This window comes from Antechinus flavipes, chromosome 3 (genome assembly GCF_016432865.1).
Source record: "Antechinus flavipes isolate AdamAnt ecotype Samford, QLD, Australia chromosome 3, AdamAnt_v2, whole genome shotgun sequence".
Lineage (NCBI taxonomy): Eukaryota > Metazoa > Chordata > Mammalia > Dasyuromorphia > Dasyuridae > Antechinus > Antechinus flavipes.
In genome coordinates this window covers 205,024,635-205,051,046 of record NC_067400.1, presented here as the reverse complement: position 1 = coordinate 205,051,046, position 26,412 = coordinate 205,024,635, and the positions used below count along the sequence as shown (strand labels likewise).

At 34.6% G+C, this 26,412-nt stretch overlaps 1 protein-coding gene across 1 annotated transcript in view; it reads right to left on the bottom strand.

The window, feature by feature from the left end:
• Positions 1 to 513: 513 nt before the first annotated feature.
• Positions 514 to 26,412, bottom strand: part of ASB9 (ankyrin repeat and SOCS box containing 9) — a 125,052-nt gene continuing 99,153 nt past the window's right edge. Inside the window, exon 9 of the mRNA XM_051984478.1 lies at positions 514 to 1,054. The gene's annotated coding sequence lies outside the window, so the exon portion shown is untranslated. The remainder of the gene's footprint in view (positions 1,055 to 26,412) is intronic.

Here is a 26,412-nt window from a genome sequence, read left to right as displayed (position 1 = left end):
CAAGATTATGTGACTCAATTATGATGAATATGGCTCTTTTCAATAATGAGGTGATTCAGGCCATTTCCAATGGTCTTGTGATGGAGAGAGCATCTGCATCCAGAGAGAGAACTGTGGGGACTGAATGTAGATCACAACATAATATTTTCACCTTTTTTGTTCTTTGCTTGCTTTTTTTCTTATTTTTTTCCCTTTTTGATCTGACTTTTCTTTTGCAGCATGAAATATATGCATCATTAAACATATGTTTAACTATGTATGTTTAACATATATTGAATTACTTGCAGTCTAGAGGAGGGGTTGGGAAGGGAAGGAGAAAAATGTGGAACACAAGGTTTTGTAAAGGTGAATGTTGACAACTATCTTTGCACATGTTTTGAAAATCAAAAGCTATTATTTAAAAAAAAAAAAATAAATGTTTTGTTTTAGACACACATGCACATTTTCCTCAATTTCTTGTCTCCACCCAAGTATGACTGGCAATAATTTTAACTTTTGTAAATAATGGTGATATTATTTCTTTAGTATTATTAACATTTATTATTAATTTTTACAGGCCTTAAATTTCAGGACAGATGCAGACCACTGTTGATAAAAAGAGTTTCCTTACAAGCAGAAATGAATCTACAAGTTGTTTATTATTTTTACTCAATATTCAAGTAATACTTAAAATGGATCTGTGATCTTATCAATTTAAAAATACATATCACTACTCATACCTCCTGCTGATGTTAGGCAGTTTTAGTCCAGGTCCTTTTAAATGTTCACCACAATGGTTCCACCCAACATGTACTTCTTCAGTTTCTCCCAACATCACAAAGGTACCCACAGAAGAGCACTTTGACCTTCCATTTGCAATCTATTCTTCTTTCTCTCCACCAGATGAGCCCATTTTCTCTTTCTGTCATAATAAAATCCTTTGTTTCTGTTTTCCTTCAGAGTTCTTCATTGGTTATATGTTGTAGCTGCATTCACACTTACCATATACCATTCAACTGTCTTCATCTTGCTTGTCATCTTCAGTTCTTTGGAAGCGATGGTATTCCAAATTTTGCTGCCAAACAGAAACACCAAAAAAGTTTGTATTAAAAATCTGGGTCTTTGGTTGTTATAGGAAGCTCAAGTGGTGAGTTAAAGTGTTAAAGCATATAGTCTGCTTTTCTCTTTCTTTTCAATTCTGGTCTCAATTCACTGTTTAACTATATTATCTGTCCCAGATACAGACATGTGTGCACATATTTGTATATGTGTACATGTATATATGCACACATACACAGATACAAACATATACCTATACATACATAATGCATATACTGTTTGAAAAAAAAAAAACTCTAGTGACTAGTCAGATGTATATTGAAATCTAAGCAATAGAGAATTCTTCATCCATTTGATCTTTATTGTATGTATGCACCAGTCAAACTCCTTTGATTCATTACAGGTATCTCCTAGGAGATTCTGAAATTACTTGAGATTTGACACAATCAATACAATATCATCTGAAAATAGGAGCACATGAAGGATTTCACTGTCTATAAGCAATCTCTTCTTGATTGAAACCCTGTGCTGGAAGTCTTCTATCATAGAAGAGAATACTTGTAGGGAGCAAGTATTTTTGTTTATTTTAGTCCTTGTCTAATATTTATTATCAAAGAGTTCTTGAGGTCATTGAACAGAGTGATTTGTCGTTATATCATCAAAGGAATCCTAAATGATTTTGAGATATGGAGAAGAAAGCATGTTGGAAAAGAGCCTATAAGATCGCATTTTGTTCTATCAAGTCAAATACTTAAAAAAAAAAAAACTCAAGCTATAAATTCAGGGAGATATTTTATTTTCTACATCTTTCAAGCAATTATAAATGGTCCATTATTCAATATTGTTTGCAAAAGCTTATTTGTTCCCTACTAATTTCCTCATCAAGAATTCTCTCTAAGGACTTCTGGTTAAGATGGCGGAGAGGAGGCTCACAGCTGCATAAGCTCCACGCTTTCTCTCACTATCCATTTCATTACAAGCCTCTGAATTAATGCTTGACTGAAAAAAACCCACAAATAGTTACCAAGAGAAGCCATCCTTGAGATTCGCCAAGAAAAGTCTGTCTTTACTGGAGGGCTGGGATGGTTTTAGATCGGGCACAGGCGGCGGGCAGAGGCAGTGAGAGCACGGGAGCAGACTGGAGAGGGGGTGGGGAGTGATCGCAGCCGTCTCTGCGGGGAGAGCTTCGCTACAGGTTTGGATACTTTGCTCCGGCAGCAAGTCAGCAGCCCAGCAGAGAAGCTAAAAACACTGGGGCTGAAGAATACAACCTCAAACAGCTGGAGTCTCTCGGGACTTGGCCGCCCCCCCCCTCCCCCCCCAGTGACTCAGCACGCTCTGGGATCTCAGAGCGCAGGCGCAGCACAGTCCTGCTAGTGCCTCACTGCTGCTCCCCGCAGTCTGGAGAGGAAGCTCGATAACACACCCAGCCCCTCCCCCAAAGAAAGACTCCAGTTTTTTCTGTTTTTCTTTGCTAGTTTGTCTTTGATTATTAGACAGAATGAGCAAGAAGCTGAAGAGGACTTTAACCCTTGACAGCTTCTATACAGATAGAGAGCAGACTCTAAATCCTGAGGAGACTAAAAAGAGACTGTCTCCAGGTGAATCCCCAAAGGAGGAGGTCATCTGTTCCTCAGCACAGATGAACCTCATAGAAGTGATTAAAAAGGCTCTCACAAGGGAGCTAGAAGAAAAATGGGGAAAGCAGAGTGAGGCTTGGCAAAAGGAGAGGGAAGCTTGGGAAAAGGAGAGGGAGGCTTGGCAAAAGAGCCTGGAGAAAGTTAAAGAGAGAGTGGATAAAGAAGTAAAATCCTTGAAAAATAGGATTGGTGAACTGGAAACAGAAAATAGCTCTCTAAAAAACATAAGCGAACATAATAAAGATGACAATACTCCCTAAACTAATCTATTTATTTAGTGCTATACCAATCAGACTTCCAAGAAAATATTTTAATGATCTAGAAAAAATAACAACAAAATTCATATGGAACAATAAAAAGTCGAGAATCTCAAGGGAATTAATGAAAAAAAAAAATCAAATGAAGGTGGCCTAGCTGTACCTGATCTAAAATTATATTATAAAGCAGTAGTCACCAAAACCATTTGGTATTGGCTAAGAAAAAGATTAGTGGATCAGTGGAAAAGGTTAGGTTCACAAGACAGAATAGTCAACTATAGCAATCTAGTGTTTGACAAACCCAAAGCCCCTAACTTCTGGGAAAAGAATTCATTATTTGATAAAAACTGCTGGGATAATTGGAAATTAGTATGGCAGAAATTAGGCATGGACCCACACTTAACACCATATACCAAGATAAGATCAAAATGGGACCATGACCTAGGCATAAAGAACGAGATTATAAATAAATTAGAGGAACATAGAATAGTTTATCTCTCAGACTTATGGAGGAGAAAGAAATTTGTGACCAAAGATGAACTAGAGACCATTACTGATCACAAAATAGAAAATTTTGATTACATCAAATTAAAAAGCCTTTGTACAAACAAAACTAATGCAAACAAGATTAGAAGGGAAGCAACAAACGGGGAAAACATCTTCACAGTTAAAGGTTCTGATAAAGGCCTCATTTCCAAAATATATAGAGAACTGACTCAAATTTATAAGAAATCAAGCCATTCTCCAATTGATAAATGGTCAAAGGATATGAACAGACAATTTTCAGAGGAGGAAATTGAAACTATTACCACTCATATGAAAGAGTGTTCCAAATCATTATTGATCAGAGAAATGCAAATTAAGATAACTCTGAGATACCACTACACACCTGTCAGATTGGCTAAGATGACAGGAAAAAATAATGATGAATGTTGGAGGGGATGCAGGAAAACTGGGACAGTAATGCATTGTTGGTGGAGTTGTGAACGAATCCAACCATTCTGGAGAGCAATCTGGAATTATGCCCCCAAAATTATCAAATTGTGCATACCCTTTGATCCAGCAGTGTTTCTATTGGGCTTATATCCCAAAGAAATACTAAAGAAGGGAAAGGGACCTGTATGTGCAAAATGTTTGTATCAGCCCTATTTGTAGTGGCTAGAAACTGGAAAATGAATGGATGCCCATCAATTGGAGAATGGCTGGGTAAATTGTGGCATATGAATGTTATGGAATATTATTGTTTTGTAAGAAATGACCAGCAGGATGAATACAGAGAGGACTGGCGAGACTTACATGAACTGATGCTAAGTGAAATGAGCAGAACCAGGAGATCATTATACACTTTGACAATGATATTGTATGAAGACATATTTTGATGGAAGTGGATTTCTTTGACAAAGAGACCTAACTGAGTTTCAATTGATAAATGACGGACAAAAGCAACTACACCCAAAGAAAGAACACTGGGAAACGAATGTGAACTATCTGCATTTTTGTTTTTCTTCCCGGGTTATTTATACCTTCTGAATCCAATTCTCCCTATGCAACAAGAGAACTGTTCGGTTCTGCAAACATATATTGTATCTAGGATATACTGCAACATATCCAACATATAAAGGTCTGCTTGCCATCTAGGGGAGGGGGTGGAGGGAGGGAGGGGAAAAAAATCGGAACAGAAACGAGTGCAAGGGATAATGTTGTAAAAAAAAATTACCTTGGCATGGATTCTGTCAATATAAAGTAATTATTAAATAATTATTTAAAAAAATAAAAAATAAAAAAAAATAAAAAGGATTCTCTCTAATCATGTTTAGATAACCATTAGCAGCCAAGTGGATAGAATACTAGACCTGGAGTCAGGAAGATCCAAGTTCAAATTTAATAATTTGAGATTTAAAAACTGTCTGAACTTGAACAAATCCACTTAACGTCTCTCACCCTCAGTTTTCTCATGTAAAATAGAGGTAATAATAATACTTATATCATAGGGTTTCTGTGAATATCAAATATTTATAGTGCTTTGCAAACCAAAAAATGCGGTGTAAATGCTAGATATTATTACACTGAAAATGGCAATGACTTCTTTTACTACTGCTATCCTTGTAGAAGATACCCCCAGGTCATATATAGATACCTTTAATAAAGATTTTGCATAAATGAGAAAGCAGGCATACATATTGGCAATTACTGCTAATTATCTGCTAGTCACCTTTTTTGGTATCAATAAAGGTGTGAGATTTTTTCCCATACCTTTACTATCTTACCCTTCTTTTTTGTTGTTATATAGTCATTTCAGTCATGTCCAATTTTTTATGACCCCATTTGAGATTTTCTTGGCAAAGATACTCTAGTAGTTTGCCTTTTCCTTCTCCAACTCATTTTAAGATGAGGAAATTGAGACAAATTGGGTTAAGTAACTTGTCCAAAGTCAAGCAGTTAATAAGTGTCTGAGAACAGATTTGAACTCAGGAAGATGACTTCCTGACTCCAGACCTAGCATTTTAATCCACTGTGACACTCAGCTGTTCTTCTCTTCTTTATATACACCTTGAAAATCTGTCCCCCTGGTAATAACACCTCTTAATGTGGCTCTTTTCTCTGTATTAAATGTCTACTATTTGCCAGGCATTGTGCTAGGTATTGGACAAAAACTGAAATTAAACATTCCCTGCCCTTAAGGAACTTAAATTCCATCAGAGAGAACAGCAGGTACACATATTAGTAAATATTAAAAAATTCAATGTAAAAACAATTTCAGGGGCTAGGTGAAGTAATGACAATTTGAGGGGATCAGGAAATGTTTTGTGTAAGAGGTGGTGCTTGATCTGATCTTAAAGGAACTAGAGACAGAGAGGCAAAGAGAAAGGAGGGAAGATAGAGAGAGATATAGAGGCAGAGAATGAAAGACAGAGGCCAAATTTAACTTCAAGAAGAAAGGGTAAAAGAAGAGACTTACTAAATGTCTTTTAAGTATATAAAGGGTATCTCATCAAGTATGCTATAAAAAATCATTTTTTGTCTTTACAGAACACCAAATGAAAGAATATAGATTTATATGGGAAAGACAGAAGGAGACAGAGACAGAGAGATAGAAAGAGAAGAGACAGAAACAGAGAGGGGAAAGAGAGAGGGGAGACAGAGAGAGACAGAGAGATAGAGACTGAAAAAGAGAAAGAGAGAAGAGATAGAAACAGAGAGGGGAAAGAGAAAGAGAGAGAGGAGCAGAGAGAGAAGAAACACACAGAGAGAAACAGACACACACAAGTGTCAAAGACAGAAAGAGACAGAGAGACAGAAAGAGGGAAAGAGACAACAGACATAAGCGACAGACAGAAAGAGACAGAGAGAGAGAGAGAGAGAGAGAGAGAGAGAGAGAGAGAAGAAAAGAGGGAGGGAGGAAGGGAAAAAAAGAGGAAAAGGGAGAAAGGGAGGGAGAGGGAGAAGGAGAGGGAAAGGAGAAGAGAAAGAGAAAGTATTCCAACAACATTCCATGCCAATAATCTTCCTATGTAAATCTTTTTGAGTATGGGTAGGAACAAATGACTACTGAGTCATTTCCAACTCTTAAAGTCTATGTTTCTATACCTTCAATATATCATTTTGACTTGACTGAATAAATCAGATTCTTTTTCTGGCTGTTTCCGAGAATGGGAGATAAAAGTTAGATAAAACCATTATAGGATTTGATTTAAAAGATTCAGGTTCCCACTTGATCAACAAATGTTTTGAACAATAAAGGCATAAGGTAGATAGGTATAGATAGATATATACACACATATATTTATATATATGTGTGTGTGTGTGTGTACATATATATATACAGATCTTTTCTCTTGAATTTATTAAGTAGAAATAGCACAAGAGGAAGGATTAGATATTTTCTCAGATCCCTATGACCCCTCAGACCTTTCTAAAACAGAAATTCTATGACAAATATAAAGCAACTTCAGTTCTCTCTGTGGACTAGGCCACCCAAAGCCAAGAGAAGACTCACTTAATACTCTTCCCCTATCTCCTGCACTCCCAGCAGCAAAGCTGGGCCAATAGATCCAATAATGCATTGCAGATTAACAACAAAACTCACCATCACATCCCTGCCTTCTTCCCTTCTTTCTAGTATAATAGAAACCCAACTTTAGCTTGTGGAAATTTGCCCTGAGTGTGACAGACAGACAGGTGGCAACAGCATCTCAGGAACAAAAACTTGCTAGGACCACAATCTCCTATCTCCAGCATTATAGAAGTCTGAATTGATTGATGGTTCCTGGGCAGAGAACTAAGAAATAGAGGAAACAGGACAGAACACCCAGACAGGACACTGGGGTAGCAGGGGAGGCCCTATTTTGCAGCATTCCACTAAATCTGAAGGAAAGAATGTATCATCCAACTGTGGCCTGACTACCAGAAGTCAACGGGGGCAGACCTAGGCTAGTAAACCATGAATTTCCTAGCATGATAGGAGGCTGAGACCCTAGTGACACTATATAACTCAGAGAGGAGGGAGATAGAAAGTGATTAACAGGGGGAAATAAGATAACAGTGGGAGGGAGACTGAAGTTACCAAAGATATAAAGAAGAATAAAATTCAAAAATCTTGAAAATGGATTGATCAATCAAAAGTAAAAATAGTTAACAACAAAAGGAAATGTGGCCCCCAGATCTAGTGAGTTCAGGTACATTTAAAAAAAAAAGCTGCAAAACAAAGGAAAATAATCCAAGGCAATTGAGGAAAATAAAGAACCTTAGTGGTTCAAAAGAGAAATGAGATGTAAGAGAGAAGTTATGGTCTGCACAGAAAAAATAATGGGCAACATGCAAAAACTAGAATCTTAAATGGTAAGCCTCACCAAAGAAACAAAAAAGAGAAGAAAAAAGTGGGAATATAAATCCATAGAAGCTAAGGACAAGCTAAAAGAAGCAAAGCAAAAGCAATAACATTCAAAGACACTATACATATTAAACAATCAAAACATACTGATCTCAAAAGCAGGATGCATAGAGACAACCTAAATATCACAGATCTCCCAGAAGAACCTGACAGGACCAAAAAAACAAAACAAAACAAAAAGAAAACCTTAAAACCATAATAAAAGAAAGAATAGAGGAAACTGCCTAGAATTTCTGAACATTAAAAAGGAAATACCAACTGAAAGAATTCTCAAATTATCTCCAGAGAAAAAAAATCCAAGGCTGCAAACTCCAAAACATACAGTGGCTGAATTTAATTATTCAATTGAAAAACAAGTTGTGCAAGCAATCAGGAAATAGACATCCAAATGCAAAAGGAAAGGAAATATATATATATGAGAAAAATCTATTCTGCGCCTATAAGAAAAATCTATTCTGCACCCATGAGAAAACAAAGGAATGGGATAATGTGTTCCAAAGAGCATAATGCTCAAGATACAACCCAGGATGACATACCCTTCAAATCTAAGGTGAATAAATATATGAAAAAGATAAATATTTTAAAAAAGAAAACCAAAATTGAAGAGATTATTTGGTTCTTAAAATACCTCAAACAATAGAAATGCAGGAGGTATGAATAAATACAGCAGGCAAGGGTAGCAATAGCAACAACAAAGTGATAGCACAGAGACAGATTAAAAGACTTTAAATGAAGGTGGAAATATAGTAGAAGAAGCTATTGCTGCTACTGCTATTATTGCTGTATGTCCTCTGTTTTTGAAGAGGACCATGACATCAGGAAGATGAGGCAAATTGGAGTTAAATGAGGGAGGGCTGAACAAGGTCATCTGCCTCACTTTTCCCTCCAGAGACATCTGGGTCCAGTAGCCAGATATAGATCAGGATGACTGGAGATGACCCTGGATGCAGTGGGAGATCTTAAGCTAAGGTCTTTTAATTAGTGTCAATTTGACTGAGGCAGGACACATTCAATGATTAAGGCTAGGTAAGAAAGAAATGAGGTGAAGAATGACTTTTTTTAACCTAGTCAAATAAATAAATTAATAAATAAAGATAAAAAGGAATCAATCTGGGAGGGAAAGAATCTCAGTTTTTGACCAAACCAGCAACAATTGCTATTTACATTCACTCTGAGACAATCTGAACTGAAACTGTGAAGAGATAGATTGCAGGTATTACAGGCAAAACTTGGCAATATTCTGCCCAAATCAATATGTTATTTGTTTTGTTTTTGTGAGAGAAGGGGAAGCTAGTGTACAAAAGAAGAGATTTTCCCCAATAATATTTCAGAATGAGGACCAATCTAATTAAAGGGTTTTATGAAAATTTTATAATATCTCAGAGCAAATCCACTAAAATCCCTTTGAACCCAGAGAAGCAAAGGATTATTAAAGAAATGAGCCAGTAGCAGACCGAAGAGTAGTTGACTCAATTGTCTTTGAATGTTTTATAATAAGTCAGCACATAGAAACATTTACATAAGTTACAGGTTGCAATGCGGATCATACCCAGAATAATTTCTGTTCTCTGAGAAAGTGGGGAAAAGAATAACTGTTAATTGTAATTTCTTATCTTCTATCATAGGTATTAGTTCTCTTGATATTATCTACATTCTATTCTCTGACAGCTTCTCCCTTTTGGGTGTCTGGTTCACACTCTCATGTGCTTGAGCATAACTTTAGGGCAACTTCCTTCTTTCATAGTACCTTTAAACTTAAAAAATCATTAACATATACCAATATATTTGGTTACCTGTAAAGCACTCCAGTTTAAACATTAGTTGTATCCACTGACTACATGGGTGTTTTTCCCATAACCTTCTAATTTAGCCAGGTCATAGGTCAGATGGTTTTAGCTCTTTTAAGACTTATTAGCCTTTATGAGACAGCTGGTAGCATAGTAGATAGAGCCTGGGCCTTGAGTCAGGAAAATTTGAATTCAAATCTATCCTCAGAAACTTACTAGCTGTGTAAACGTGGGCAAGAAACTTAATCTATACTGGACTCAGGTTCCTAATCTGTAAAATGAGGATAATAATAGTATTTATCTCCTGTTAAAATAGAAAAAAAATTCTGAGGTACAAAACTTCCAACAATAGTGATTCAATAGTATCAGTCAACAGGTTACTAGTAAGTCAAGTCAACTAAACCCTCAATAATTAGTGACAAAGAAGTAATTTACAGAGCTTATTTTTATAACAGAAAAAAGAAATAAAAAATTACAACAAATGTAGGAAACTTGTTTTGAACATAATTCAATTGAAGGTAGGTCATCTGAAATGATGGACAGAAACAGCTACACCCAAAGAAAGAACACTGGGAAATGAATATGAACTATTTGCATTTTTGATTTTCTTCCTGAGTTATTTTTACCTTCTGAATCCAATTCTCCCTGTGCAACAAGAAAACTGTTCAGTTCTGCAAACATATATTGTATCTAGGATATACTGCAACATATCTAACATACATAGGACTGCTTGCCATCTTGGGGAGGGGGTGTAGGGAGGGAGGGGAAAAATTGAAACATAAGCGAGTGCAAGGGATAATGTTGTAAAAAATTACCCTGGCATGGATTCTGTCACTATAAAGTTATTATTAAATAAAATAAAATTTAAAAAAAGGTAGGTCATCTGATTATTTTACTCCATCCAGACTTTCTTAAACTAAAATTCTTAACAACATATCTTATCAAAGTGAGATTGTCTGAGAAATCTTTGCCCTGTAGTTGTCATGCAAAGGATAATTTAAAACTGGGTTAGAGGAATTTAACCTTGTGTAACTAAGTTGGCAAGTTAATTAAGTTAACTTGTCCCACTAAAACTGGAAAGAGGACAGGCAATCTTATTTTTTAGCTGCCAGAAAGGGAAATTTAACCTTAGAAGGTGATTTTATTTAACTTCTCTAGCGTAATAAAGGGACTAGCTAAATGAATTTACAATCCTTAGGATTGTGCATGCTAAGAATTTAAAGCAAAACAATTTGCCCTTCTGAATAGATTATACAGAACATAGATATATTTTGCCTTACTAAATGGATGGAAAAGTCCATACATTGAGAAATACTGCTCCCACGATACTTTAGCAGCTATAGAAAAATTTCTGATTTATAGTTGGGTGTGCATGTTCCTACCATTTTTTTTTTTAGCTAATCCTTATTACATTGGGAGTCGGGGTGAGAGGAACATGTGATCCTTTAATTATTGTGAAGATGGCAAATTTGGGACCTGAACACTGAGCTTTTGAGCCTGAAATTTAGAGATATGATAGGAAATCCAAAGAAAACTAATCAATATAAATTCAAGTTAGTTCTCCCAGTGAGAAAGATGTAAAGGAATTGGAAATGGGAAATTTCACAAAAGGGCCTCCAAAAAGCAATGTTTTTTTTATTTTATTTTATTTTATTTTTTTAGAAAAAGAACAGTCTGAGAATGTAGTATTGTAGAAGTAAAGAAGCCAGCTTAGACCTTGTCTTATTTTGAGGGAAGGACGTATGCCTTGGAGAAAATAAAGTCCATAAACTCTCTAGAGTCATCAAGTGGAATAATAATTTCAATCAATCATAAGCATTTATAAAGCCCTTTTTATGAGCAAAGCCTTGTTCCAGGTGCTGGGAACACAAAGAGAAAAATTAAACAGTTTCTATCCTCAGGAAATGTATTCTTTGGGGGAAAACAATATTTAGGAATTATAATAGACAACCTTAATATAGCACTTTGAATATTACAAAGCAATTTACATATGTTATTTATTTGATTCTCACAACTACTCCATAAGGGAGATGCTATCATTATTCTCATTTTATAGGTGAAGAAACCAAAACTCAAAGAGCTAAGTGAGTGACCCACATGATATAACTAGTCTAAGTCTAAGAAATGAAAATCAGGTCTTTCTGATTCAGAGTCCAATTCCCAATCAACTATGCCACCTAATTAGCTCCAGAGCAAAATAATGTATTATTAGGCTAGGAAGGAAGATTAAAACTAGGCTGCGAAAAAAAATTTAAGTGCCAAACAACTGAATTTGCTTGATTTTAAAGATACTATTAAGATGCACTGAAATTTCATCATCTTCTTCTTCATCACTGATAATATGTTTATAGATTTTTCTATGGGCTAGTCACTATTTGATTCTCAAAACAACCTGGCAGATAAATGCTAATATTATCCCCATTTTACAGATGAAGAAAGAAGCCCAAGGTCACACAGTTAAGTATCTGAAGACTGGAGTGGAGGACTTGAGACAACTACATAGCCCAAACAAGAATAAGATTGGTTTGAATGAATTTAAGGAAATTGTTTTGAAGCATCTGACATAGACATATCAAGTATGAGAGAAAAGGAATTGTCAACAGGTCAGACCTAAAATCTAGATTATGAAAAACAAATTCTGAATCATCATAAGACTAAGGGAGACAATTCTTAGTCAGAACAAAGAAGAAAGTATTTTTCTCATCTTGGAACCAATCCCAGGCATCAGGAGTGCAAAGAAGGCACATATAGGGACACTGTAATAAATGTGGGGCCAAAATTCCTTTAGAGCTAGAGCTAAGGTTTAGGTGGAAAACAGTGAGGACAAAAGTTGGGATTGGATAGGTTATGGCAATCACATCCATGAATCACATACATGAAAATAACAATGAAATTCTAGTTGTATATTTAAAAGGAATAGCAAGTTGTACATAGAAGATTTACAATTCATGAAAAATCTTTTTATTGTGCTATGTTATGGAAATGCTTGTTTTATTCCATAATTTTTTTTAAAAAAGAAAAGAATTGGATTTGATGGATGTTTGCCCTCTCCTAGTTTACTGCATCAAAAACCTTGTTTCTTATTGTATCCCATCCAAATCTTTATCCCCATTTGACTTTGTTTAGAATTTAACTTTTCCTACCTCCAACTATATATTTGTATTGTCTTATAACCTGAATAGGTTATGGTTGGACTTTTATGTACTATAGTGCTACTATTGCATATTTATATCTTGGTCTTCTCATACCAGTCTCTCCCCTCTCAAATTTATCTTCCATACAAATGCCAGGTTGGATATTCCTGAAATGAAATCTGATTCTCTTATTTGCCCTACTCAAAAATCTTTGGTGGCTCCCCATTGCTCAAGAGTATAAAATACTCAGTATTTTTTTCATATTAGAACCCTTAATTTATTTTTTCTTCTAGGCAAAGTGGCCTATCTCTCTTTCTACATCTCTTATATAATCTCTTGCCTCTAAGTATATACACAGGCTGTCTTCCATATCTTGAAGTCACTTACAGAATCAATAGATCAATAGCCTCCTCTTATGTAAGAACTTTTCATCATTTTCCCTAGATTCTAGTATTCTCTCCTTTTTTTTTTATTAAAGCTTTTTATTTACAAAGCATATGCATAGATAATTTTTCCAATATTGACCTTGCATAACCTTTTGTTCCAAATTTTCCCCTCCTTTTCCCCCCATCCCCTTCCCTAGCTAGCAGGTAGTCCAATACATGTTAAATATATTAAAATACGCATTAGATCCAATATATGTATACATATTGCACAAGAAAAAATCAGATCAAGAAGGAAGAAAAAGAAAAACTAAGAAAACAAAATGCAAGCAAACAACAACAGAGAGAGTGAGAATGCTATGTTGTGATCCACATTCAATTCCCACAGTCCTCTCTCTGGGTGTAGATGGCTCTCTTTATCACTGAACAAGTGGAACTGGTTTGAATCATCTCAATGTTGAAGAGAGCCACATCCGTCAGAATTGTTATAGTCTTGTTGTTGCCATGTATAATGATCTCCTGGTTCTGCTCATTTCACTTAGCATCAGTTCATGTAGGTCTCTCCAAATCTCTCTGAAATCATTGTTTCTTACAGAACAATAATATTCCATAGTATTTATATACCATAATTTATTCAGCCATTCTCCAATTGATGGGCATCCTTTCAATTTCCAGTTTTTAGCCACTACAAAGAGGGCTGCCACAAACATTCTTGCACGTGTGGGTCCCTTTCTCTCCTTTAAGATCTCTTTGGGAAGTAAGCCCAGTAGAAGCATTGCTGGATCAATGGGTATGCACAGTTTGATAATTTTTTGAGCATAGTTCCAAATTGCTCTCCAGAATGTTTGGATCTGTTCACAGTTCTACCAACAATGTATCAGTGTTCCAGTTTTCCCACATCCCCTCCAACATTCGTCATTATATTTTCCTGTCATCTTAGCCAATCTGACAGGTGTATAGTCTTAATTTGCATTTCTCTGATCAATAGTGATTTGGAGCACCTTTTCATGTGGCTACAAATAGTTTCAATTTCTTTATCTGATAATTGTCTGTCCATATTCTTTGACTGTTTTTCAGGAGAATGGCTTAAACTATTATAAATTTGAGTCAATTCTTTATATATTTTAGAAAAGAGGACTTTATCAGATCCTTTGGATGTAAAAATGTTTTCCCAGTTTATTGCTTCCCTTCTAATCTTGTCTGCATTAGTTTTGTTCGTACAAAAACTTTTTAACTTAATATAATCAAATTATCTATTTTATGATCAATAATGATCTCTAGTTCTTTGGCCACAAATTCCTTCTTCCTTTACAAATCTGAGAGATAAACTATCCTATGTTCTTCTAGTTTGTTTATTGTATCATTTTTTATGTCTAGATCATGAACCCATTTTGATCGTATCTTGGTATATAGTATTAGGTATGGATCTATGTCTACTTTCTGCCATACTAGTTTCCAATTTTCCCAGCAGTTATGTCAAATAGTGAATTCTTATCCCAAAGCTGGTGTCTTTTGGTTTGTCAAATATTCGAGTGTTATAATCATTGGCTATTTTGTTCTGTGAACCTAATCTATTCTATGATCAACTTCTCTATTTCTTAGCCACAGTATCAAATGGTTTAGATGACTGCTACTTTATAATATAGTTTTAGATCTGGTACAGCGAGGCCACCTTCATTTGCTTTTCTTTTCATTAATTCCTTTGAAATTCTTGACCTTTTGTTCTTCCAGATGAATGTTATTTTTTCTAGTTCAGTAAAATAGTTTCTTGGGAGTCTGATTGGTATTGCACTAAATAAATAGATTAGTTAAGGTAGTATTGTCATCTTTATTATATTCACTTGACCTATCCACAAGCACTTGATATTTTTCCTATTGCTTAGATCTGACTTTATGTGGAAAGTGGTTTGTAGTTTTGTTTATACAATTCCTGTCTTTACCTTGGCATATAAATTCCCATATATTTTATGTTATCAACAATTATTTTAAAAGGAAATTCTCTTTGTCTCTCTTGCTGTTGGATTTTGTTAGTCATGTATAAGGATGCTGATGATTTATGTGGATTTATTTAGTATACTGCAACTTTGCAAAAGTGAATTATTATTTCTAATAGCTTTTTAGTTGATTTTCTGGGGTTCTCTAAGTATATCATCATATCATTTGCAAAGAACAATGATTTGGTTTCCTTATTACCTACTCTAATTCTTTTAATCTCTTGGTCGTCTCTTATTGCCAAGACTAGAATTTCTAATACAATATTGAATAGCAATAGTGATAGTGGGCATTTGTTTCACCCCTGATCTTATTGGGAATGGTTCCAGGTTACTCCCATTACATATGATGCTTATTGACGGTTTTAAATAGATGCTACTGACTATTTTAAGGAAAAGTCCATTTATTCCTATACTCACTAGTGTTTTTAATAGGAATGGATGTTGGATTTTATCAAATGCTTTTTCTGCACCTATTGATATAATCATATGGTTTTTGTTAATTCGGTTACTGATATAGTCAATTATGCTACTAGTTTTTCTAATATTGAACCAGCCTTGCATTCCTGGTATAAATCCTACTTGGTCATAGTGTATTATCCTGGGGATGATTTTCTGTAATCTCTTTGCTAATTTTTATTTAAGATTTTTGCATCAATATTCATTAGAGAGCTTGGTCTCTAATTTTCTTTCTCTGTTTTCAACCTACTTGGTTTAGATATCAGTACCATGTCTGTGTCATAAAAGGAATTTGGTAGGAGTCCTTCATTCCCTATTTTTTCAAATAGTTTATATAATATTGGAGTTAATTGTTCTTTAAATGTTTGGTAGAATTCACATGTAAATCCATCTGGTCCTGGGAATTTTCTTAGGGAGTTGATTAATAGCTTGTTCTATTTCTTTTTCAAAAAATTGGACTATTTAAGTAATTTATTTCCTCTTCTGTTAATTTGGGCAATCTATATTTTTGTAGGTATTCCCCCATTTCACTTAGGTTGTTGAATTTATTGGTATGAAGTTGGGCAAAGTAACTCCTAATAATTGCTCTAGTTTCCTCTTCATTGATGGATAGTTCTCCCTTTTCATTTTTGAGATTAACAATTTGATTTTCCTCTTTCCTTTTTCTAATCAAATTAACTAAAGGTTTATCTATTTTGTTGTTTTTTTCATAAAGCCAACTCTTAGTTTTAGTTATTAATTCAAAGATTTTTTTGTTTCTATTTTATTGATCTCTTTTATTTTTAGAATTTCAAGTTTGGTATTTGATTGGGGGTTTTAATTTGTTCTTTTTCTAGCTTTTTTAGTTGCAAGTCCAATTTATTGATCTTCTCTTTCTCTATTTTATGCAAGTAAGCGTCTAGAGATATAAATTTCCCCTTATTGTTGCTTTGGCTGCATCCCACAAATTTTAGTATGTTGTCTCATTATTGTCATTCTCTTGGATGAAATTATTGTGTCTATGATTTGCTGTTTCGTATTCTTTCCTTCTTTATAGGAATTTGTGCCATTTGGAATATATTTTGTATTTCCTTAATTATGTACATATCATGTCCCTCTCTCTTAGAATATAAATTACTCAAGGGTTTCCTTATTTGTTTTAGGGCCTGAGAACTTAGGACATTGATGTTCTCTGTTCTCTGTTCAGTCATTCCGTTATGTCCAACTATGTGATTCCATGGACTTTGAAAGGAGAGGTTGGCAAAGATCTTGGAGTGGCTTGCTATTTCTTTTTCTACTTTTGTCCACATTTTACAGATGAGAAACTGAGGCAAGTAGGGATCAAATGACTTGCCTAGAGTCATGTAACTAGTAAGTATCTGAGACTGGAAATAAAGTTAAGTCTTCTTTTCTCCAGGTATAGTGCTCCATCCACTATACCACTTAGCTTCCTCTTCTATATAGAAGGGATTGAATAAATGTTTATCAAATTGAATGTGTTGCTCCTTCTTGCTAGGCTGTATGGTCCATGCGGGGAGAAACTATATTTGCTATATCCGTCTATATTCCCTGATAGTTCTTTACACATACATGGTGCTTAATACATGGTTTTCAGTTGAATGAATCTCTTGGTATTGAGCTCCATCTCCCCTGACCAAATATGCACTCTAGTAAGCCAGGTGCAACACCTGTACTTGATCTGAAACCTTCTCCCTGGTTCAAAAATGTGTATACAGAAGTTCATATTTGTATGCACACATACACGTATGCACATATATATTCACAAACACATGCATATGTTCATATATAGTGCTCTCTCTCTCTCTCTCTCTATATATATATATATGTGTGTGTGTGTGTGTGTGTGTGTGTGTGTGTGTGCACTTTATACATATATACATATGTGTGAGTGACTTTTCTGACCCCAACTCTCACAAGGCCAGGTGTATTATAATTCCCTCTAATTCCAATTTCTTGAGAAGACTGGGAATAGTCTCTGCCATTTGTTTAAACCCTCACTGTTTTTATTCTTTCCATTTTAGAGGTCCCAAGCATTCCAGTTGAATTTAGCCAATTAATAGTCAGATTAATTTATATAGAGGAATATTTACTTCAAAGGTATACCAAGAATATATCAATATCCCCCCAAAACCTGGATGACATACTCACTTACACCACTTCAGTGGAGATAGTATATACCCTCAGTTTCTTATACTGTGGTCAGCAATTCTATATGGAGTCTCATAATTGGATATTATGATTTATTATCAGTAAATGTTTGATTTATATACCTATTGCATATACATAGGTTCACATAAAAATTTCTTAGGCAAAAGGTGGTCACAGTGGAAATAGTTTAAGAAGCTCTGACATAATACTATCTATACTCCTTTCTGAGGAAGAAGAAGAAAGCTTAACTTGGTTCTTATATATTAAAGTCTCCCCAGTTTCCAAGATCAAAATCCCATGCATACTTGTGTCCCAGAACTAAAGCTTCCTTGACAAGTTGATAAGTAACATCTAATCGAGATTACTGCCTCAAGTCCTCATAACTCTATCTTCCGAGTCTAAGACTCTACTCCCTTCATCAAGTACTGAAAAAGAGAAATAAATTTGGTGGTTGGGTAGAGAGTTGTTTGAAGAGTAGAAAAATAGGGACTTCAGGTCAGGAGGACCAATTAGAAAGCTATTGCAATAGTATAGGAAAGAGTTAATCAGAGTCTGAACTTGGATGGTTGTGATGTAAGTAGAGAAATTGGATGTGAGAAATGTTATGGAAATATAGTCAATAAATCAAAGACTTGACAAATGATTAACTAAGGAGAGTAAGAGAGAGGAATGAACTCAAAGATTCTGTCATGATATGTCTCAACCTAGACATTAGCATCAATCTGAAATTACAAAATTTGGAAACCATATTTCAGAAACTTAAGCCTTAAACTCTTACTGTTTTGTAATAACTGTACTGACTACCAAATCAGGCCACTCAACAGCCTACTGAAAGGTTCCTGTGACACTGGAATCAAATAAAATGATTATAGATGTTATTTTAGGGACTAAATTCAGTGTTTTCCCATCTCCTAATTGGGCACAGTTACTGTAAAGCTGAAGCAACACAAATGAGAGATATGATAAAGAGCCTCTCTCCTGTTCCATAAATTTTAAAGAGAATTGTAGAGAAAAGAATCAGCAATAATGCCCTCAGAATTTATTTTCCCATTAGTACTCAGATCTTAAGAGGAAGATGGAAATGACAGTATGAAGCTTGCTAAGATAAAGTGTTATTTTTTTACTAGCTCTTTATCAAGCTCTAACTTGCATCACATGTACAAAATTGATTACTGCAGGGATTCCAAGGACTCATTTTTTAGAATCAATTTGACTTGAATACCTGGTTCACTTGACTTCCCAATTTTTTCAGTGGGTATTTTATACTTTATTAGATGACTCCACTTCCTTTCAGTCATTGGAGATGAAGGGAAAATGAACAGTAAATTTTATCTTCTAACTGTCTTCCAGATGTAGCCACATTCAGAAAGTATTATATTACTAGAAGATAATTCTACACCGTTACAGAAAGATCATTAATCATAGTATTATCAAAAATTAAGCATAATTTTCTGGAGATGCATCATGGCTGGGAGAAAAAATAATTAGATCTCTCAGAAAACTCTACCAAATAAGAAATATTCAATCCTATTAAACATATTTCCCCAGGTATCTGACTGAAATAGTTCAATAAAGCACCAACTTGCTTTTTTAACATATCTGTTTTCTCTAATCCTATAAATTAAAGGTAACAGATCAACATTTGTTTCTATCAACGGATATAGTTGGAGAATGTGGAGTACAGTGGAAAGGAAAGGATTGTTCATTTTAAATGAGGCAAACTTAAAATGAGGCCTTAAGTCCTGAGCTTTTGAAAGAAAATAATTTTTCATGGATATAACAAAGAGCTTTGTTATATTTTACTATCCTAGCTTTTCATCAGGAAGTCTGGTCTACCCTCAAAATAATTTCAAAGTGATTTTCATGCTACTTTTGAGTAAAAAGGTAATTCTATAATTTTATTCAGCTCCCATCCTTCATTTTTCACTGTTGTATGTTATATGGCCAAAAATTAGGAATACTGCCCTGAAACCATTCAGGAGACAGATTAAATGTTTCTAGCTTTGACTGCTAACTAAATATGTTTCTATATTTCAGAGAGAAATGTTGGTCTCTAGCCAGGCCCTATTTCTCCCTCTCTCCAAGGATAGTTCTGGCATTTGTAAACTCATTAAACATGTGTCCTTTATCTTAACTCCAAATACTACTCTCTTTAGTTAGAGCTTCAACAAAACATGACATATTAGGCACCAACCAATGACATCTAAGGTTCATAGTTCCAACTGTATTAACAACTTAAAGGATGGAACTAATATAACATTTAATGAGGGCAAATGTCCAGTCCTGCATTGTTTAAAAAGCAATGAAAAATTACAGTACTGGAGCAATGCAATCTTGGTTGCATTCATGGAAGTAAAATTTGAAAGAAAGGCAGTGCTAATCTAACTATATGCTAGTCAGTCCACATCTAAGACATATTCTAGAAAAGCCATTGACCATCTACAGCAGAGGTATCAAATTTATAATGCATGAAACATAAATGCTTTAAAATTAATATAAGATCCATAGGGATCCTTATATATGGTTTGTTGGTCTCCATTTCCACTGGAGTGTCACATTGTTGGTCAAGAATATGTCCAGATGAGAATAACATAAAGAGTTAGGATCATGCCCTATGATATTTGATTGAAAGAAAAATTGAAAATGTTCATTTCAGAAGAAGAATAAAAGGCAATAGAAATACAAGAGTATCTTCAAATATTTGAAGGACTATCCTATAAAAAAAAAGGAATTACATTTATTCTTCTTAACCCCAGAAGGCAGAACAAGCAACACAAGATAGAAGTTATAGAGGGACAGATTTAGGCTTGATATAAGAAATTACTTAATAACCAGACCTGCCTAAGTAAATGCTGTCTTCTCCATTGCTGGAGCTTTTCCAGAAGTTATTGCATGTCAGAGACAGCTAGCTAGCTAGCATCGTGAATAGAGTTCTGAACCTGGAGTTAGGAGGACTCAAGTTCAAATCCTTCTTCAGAAACTTACTATTCCTCTGGGCAAATCATTTAACCACTCCATGTCTGTTTCCTCATCTGTAAAATGGGGATTTACCTCAGGGAGCAGTTGTGAGAATCAAACAAGTTAACACATATAAAGTGCTTTGTAAATCTTTTTTTTTTTTTATAACTTTTTATTGACAGAGCCCATGCCTGGTAATTTTTTACAACATTATCCCTTGCACTCACTTCTGTTCCGACATTTCCCCTCCCTCCCTTCACCCCCTCCCCGAGATGGCAAGTAGTCCTATACAAGTTAAATATGTCACAATGTATCCTAGATACAATATATGTTTGCAGAACCGAACAGTTCTCTTGTTGCACAGGAAGAATTGGATTCAGAAGGTAAAAATAACCCGGGAAGAAAGACAAAAAATGCAAGCAGTTTACATTCATTTCGCAGTGTTCTTTCTTTGGGTGTAGCTGCTTCTGTCCATCCTTGATCAATTGAAACTGAGTTAGATCTCTTTGTCGAAGAAATCCACTTCCATCAGAATACATCCTCATACAGTATCATTGTTGAGGTACATAATGATCTCCTGGTTCTGCTCATTTCATTTAGCATCAGTTCATGTAAGTCTCTCCAAGCCTCTCTGTATTCATCCTGCTGGTCATTTCTTACAGAACAATAATATTCCATAACATTCATATACCACAATTTATTCAACCATTCTCCAATTGATGGACATCCATTCATTTTCCAGCTTCTGTGCTTTGTAAATCTTAAAGCACCATGTAAATGCTAGCTATTTATAATATTGGAAATATTATAGTTAGAATTCTGTTTAATCTAGGTTGTGCTATATTTTGTCTAAAGTCCTTTTCAATTGCGATATTCTACTTTTTTTCATTAACAAAGAATTCCCAATTCATACAACACATTCCCAGGAGAGTTTAATGAGAAATATCACATGCATTGTAAATCCTAATTAGGATCATTTTACATATCAAGAGGTTGGAGAACTATTTTCTTGCTGGCCTATTCAATTAATAAGGTTAATATACATCGATGTACCCAGGTTCTAAAACAAATCATACCACATTCAAAATAAAGCTAACAACAAGAACAATACTTAATAAACTCTCTCACTTTCTTAAAACCATTTTATGTTCTTTTCTTTTTGAATTTATTGATGGACTACTTTAGCAACACTCTAATCCCAGAGTCTCCGATGCAAAAAAGAAGGTGGTGCATTTTCTCTGCTTTTCAGATAATGTATATTTGTAGGAAGACTGTGGGAATGCATGTTATAGGAAGAGTCTCTTATACTAGAGACAGACAAAATGCTAACATCTCTAGAGGATCAGAATGCCAATGATCTTAATATTTTAAAGATATAAATAAATATTATAGATGGAGAGAAAATGTCAAGCGTCCAAGGATTGTTTCAATTTATCTGAAAGTATGGTCGGTTTCTGATTGTTTCCAAGATCCACTGCCACTCCCAAATTTGATGTATTTTGGAGGATATGAAAAAAATTATATATGAAAAATGAAACTACTATGAAAGGCAGTTAATATTTTTTTACTCTTGGACTGCATCTAAGCTATGTAAACATATGCTAGGAGATGGAAATATCCAGTTTGCAGCGCACAAATGAAGGTTACATGTATGTTTATATGTGTGTGTATAGGCTACACATAAATGAAGGTTTTATAAATATATATAATATATTGTATATATTATACATAATGTATAACAATATAATGTGCATTATATTGTTATACATTATGTATAATATATAATATAAATATAAAATATTTCTATCTCTTAGAATATGCAATCCAGGAGAAAAAGAATATTAATTGCCCTTCATAGTAGGTCCCTCGAGTGTTTCCTTATCTTTATATAGCTAAAAAATTATTGAGATAACTTATCTTTCTTACTTTCAAAATTTTGAAAAAGAAAACATGAAATCAATCCTTTACCTTTACTGATTCTATTAGAATATTAGGTTACCTCAGCTGATAAGCTTCAAGTATGATTATTAAAATACTTGTCCCGCAAAAAGAGCTTCTTTTCCTGTTCAACATCTTAAGCCCTTTGGACTCCCTCCCAGAATATGTCCCGTTTCAAGTTTTTTGTATTATAGCAGCCAAGGAGTTAAATCTAGATAGGTGACTGGACAAAACAGATGACTTATTATCTAGGATTATCTAAACCAAACTTGTAAAAGGAATCTTGAAAACTAATGATGGCAAGCAAAAGAAAGGAATTGTTACTAAGTTAGTATAAAAAGAGGTGTAAGGGAAAGGGTAAGAAGGCAAAGATCTATTTCAACACAATGAAAATATCAAATCAAATCATGGTGATGAGGGCTGATGTTAGTATTAGACAAAGATCATATAGCTCCTTGTCAGGCACAGGGGATTGTTTTTGTTGGTAGAATAACAGATAAGTTGGATCTGAGAGCTTTATGGTAAGTGTATCTAAAATGTGTTTGTAGAGTGTCATATAGAAAGGAGTGGTATAAATTGTCTGAGAACTTCAGTTTTGCAAAGAAATATAGCTCTAGATGTGGCCAAGACCTAAATGGAGCAAGAATGATAGAATATAGGAAAAGATGAACGATTACTTTTCTTTGTGCCAGATTTAAAGATATAAAAAACAAACAAAAAATTCTTTGCTTTTGAGGACTATTTTCTTTGTAGAACTGTGTTAACAGTTATCCTCTTGACCTAATTTAGACCAAACATTTTCCCATGGTCCTTCCTTGTGTTTTACCTTCTCGTTTGATATTCAAGCTCTGAGCCATATCATAGGACTTTGGGATCTGGTTTTCTAGACTTATGATTTCATGATACTTCAAATTATATTTAGGATATCCCATAGAAAATATATTTCTATAAAATCTTTCTGTCTCTAAGTGTCTGTTTCTGAGTATCAAAACTTTTCTGTTTGTGTCTATCATTCTGTCTGTTTCTCTCTCTCCCTTACATTCTGTTTCTATTTCTGTCTCCCTCCATCCTCTTTCCCCCTTTCTTTTTGGTTTCTTTATCTGAAAACCATCTCTTCATATACTATTATCCCCACCACATAGAAATGTCATTGAGATTACTCTACCTTGGTGAAAGTCTATCCATCTAGGATCCTTTCCCAGTTCCATTTGGACTTCCAGAAACCTAGCTTATATCCCTCTTTCTTCTACTTTTGGAAAGAAAGTATGGTGATAAGACTGAAATATAAAAAGTTCCAAGAGACAGAATTTCTGGATAAATTAAAATCAGTTTTACTGCCTATGTCTAGAAAGCAGTCAACAAAAATATGTTCTTTTTTCTCTTGGTACCCTAGAGAGCAAACCTATTAAACCTTCAATATTCATAAAGTTTTTTTAAAAATGGGTACACCTGAGAGGTACAACTTTGATTGGTCCACAAGTAATGAGAGAATGAATACCATAATGGGAGCTGAACTATATTAAATTGAGGGTCTTGATTTGGATCACCTTTCATGATTTCTGTCAAGAAGAGGCATTCTAGATACCAATCTTTAGCATGTAGGAATGGAGCTTAGCAGATCACCTGTAATAACTAAAGATGAATAAATACCAAAAAAGCTATGTAAGAACCACAAGAACACCAAAGAAACCCAACAGACAGAAAATAGAGAAATGACATCCTTTAAAAATAACATGGTGTCCGATGGAAAGCCTCAGAGAGTAGGGCAATGACATTACCATAGAATATATGTAACACTATGGCATCAGAAGAGATTGGCTAAATAAAAGGTAAGAAAAAGGGGAAAATTGAAGTCATAAACCAAAATAAGTGGGAAGATGGTGGTACCCTCCACTGAAAAAAGGAATTTAAGAAATGTTCTCAAAATTTTGTACATATCAAAATAAAAAAAATTATCAAAAATTAATTTGCTAAGGAAAGCAGGAAAACAGGGGAAATTTTACATCAAGTATCTCTGGGGGCAGCTCAGAGGACCTGAGTTTAAATCTGATCTGACACTTAACACTTCCTAGCTGTGTGATCCTGAGTAAGTCACTTAACCCCAATTGCCTCAGTACAGCAACAAAAAAGTATCTCTGATAAATGTCTCATTTCTCTAATATGTAGAGAATTGAGTCAAATGAGAATGCAAGTCATTCCCTTATTGATAAATGGTCAAAGGATATGAATAGGCAGTATTCAGATGAAGAAATCAAAGTTATCTTTAGGTATATGAAAAAAAATGCTTTAAAATCACTATTGATTAAAGAAATACAAATGAAAACAATTCTGAGGTAGTACCCCACACCTATCAGATTGGCTAATCTGACACAAAAAAAAAGGAATATAAATGTTGAAGAGAATATGAGAAAGTTGGATCAGTAATGCACTATTAGTGGAGTGGTGGATTGTTTCAAACCATTCTGAAGAGCAATTTGGAACTATGACCAAAGGGTAACCAAACTGCACATGCCGTTTGATACAGAAATTTTACTATTTGGTATATATCCCAAAGGATCACAAAAAAAAAGGGAAAGGGACCCACATATACAAAATATTTATAGCAGCTCTTTTTGTGGTGGCAAAGAATTAGAAAGTGGGGGTGCCTATTAATTGGAGATTGTTTGGACAAATCTTGGTATATAAATGTAATGGAATACTATTGTGTTACAAAAAATGATGAGCAGGTAGATTCCAGAAAAACCTATTGGTTTTACATGATTGCACATACATAACCTATATCAAACTGTTTACTGTCTCAGAGAGGAGAGAGGAGGAGAGAGAAAATTTGGATGACAATTTTTTTTAAATGAATGTTAAAATGTGTCTTTACATGTCACTGGAAAAAAATAAAATACCATTTAAAAAGGTGGGGTGGGACTTGTGAACTTGTGATCCAGTTATCCATCATTGGCAAGTTCGCCATCAGGGTATATATATGAATCCCTTTGAGTCGTGAACACTGTGGGAAGGTCCCTGTTCACAGTCAGGTTTCCCTACTTTGTGTAACAGCTTAAAATTATGAGGAGATTACACAATTACACTTATGTAGAAGATACTACATAAATGAATTATGACATATATATAAACAGTTGGTGATCTTGAATGAAAAGTTGTTTGCACTATAATGTATTGCCCTACTCCCTAAAATTCCCTTAACATTTACACAATCTGTTCACCCCAAAGGGGCATTTGTAAAGCATTCTACTTTGCAAGAAACACCTGATAGAATGAAAAAATTTACTCAGAAACATCTGTTGAGGTACAGCTTCAACAGAGTGGAAATGATTTCTTTAAGGGCAATGAATATTACATGAAACTCATTGTTATCTGTAAATAAGATCTGATGGTCACAAACTTTATGATTTGACCCTCCAAAAATAATACATGAGAGCAATAAGTCTCACAAATTGATCTGAACAGCTTGTATTTCCAATCCTGAAGAAAATCCTTTCTAATTATTCACGTGTTTTCACAAAATGTACAGATATCACAAAACCCTTTGGGCAATCTGCTCCCTGGCATGGTAGGTAGTTGTCTCTTCTTAGGAGAACAAACTATCAGATCGTCTGCCAGGCTTCATAAATATCACTGCCCAAAACATCAGGGTAAAATGTGCAAAGCCTAACCAGATGTTTTTCTAGGCAACAGCAAACATGTGGATACTTTGGGAACATCTGTATAACTGTTGAATTTATCATTCCATCCAGATGTTAGTCCTAGAGCACGGTCACACTCCAGTGAGGCAA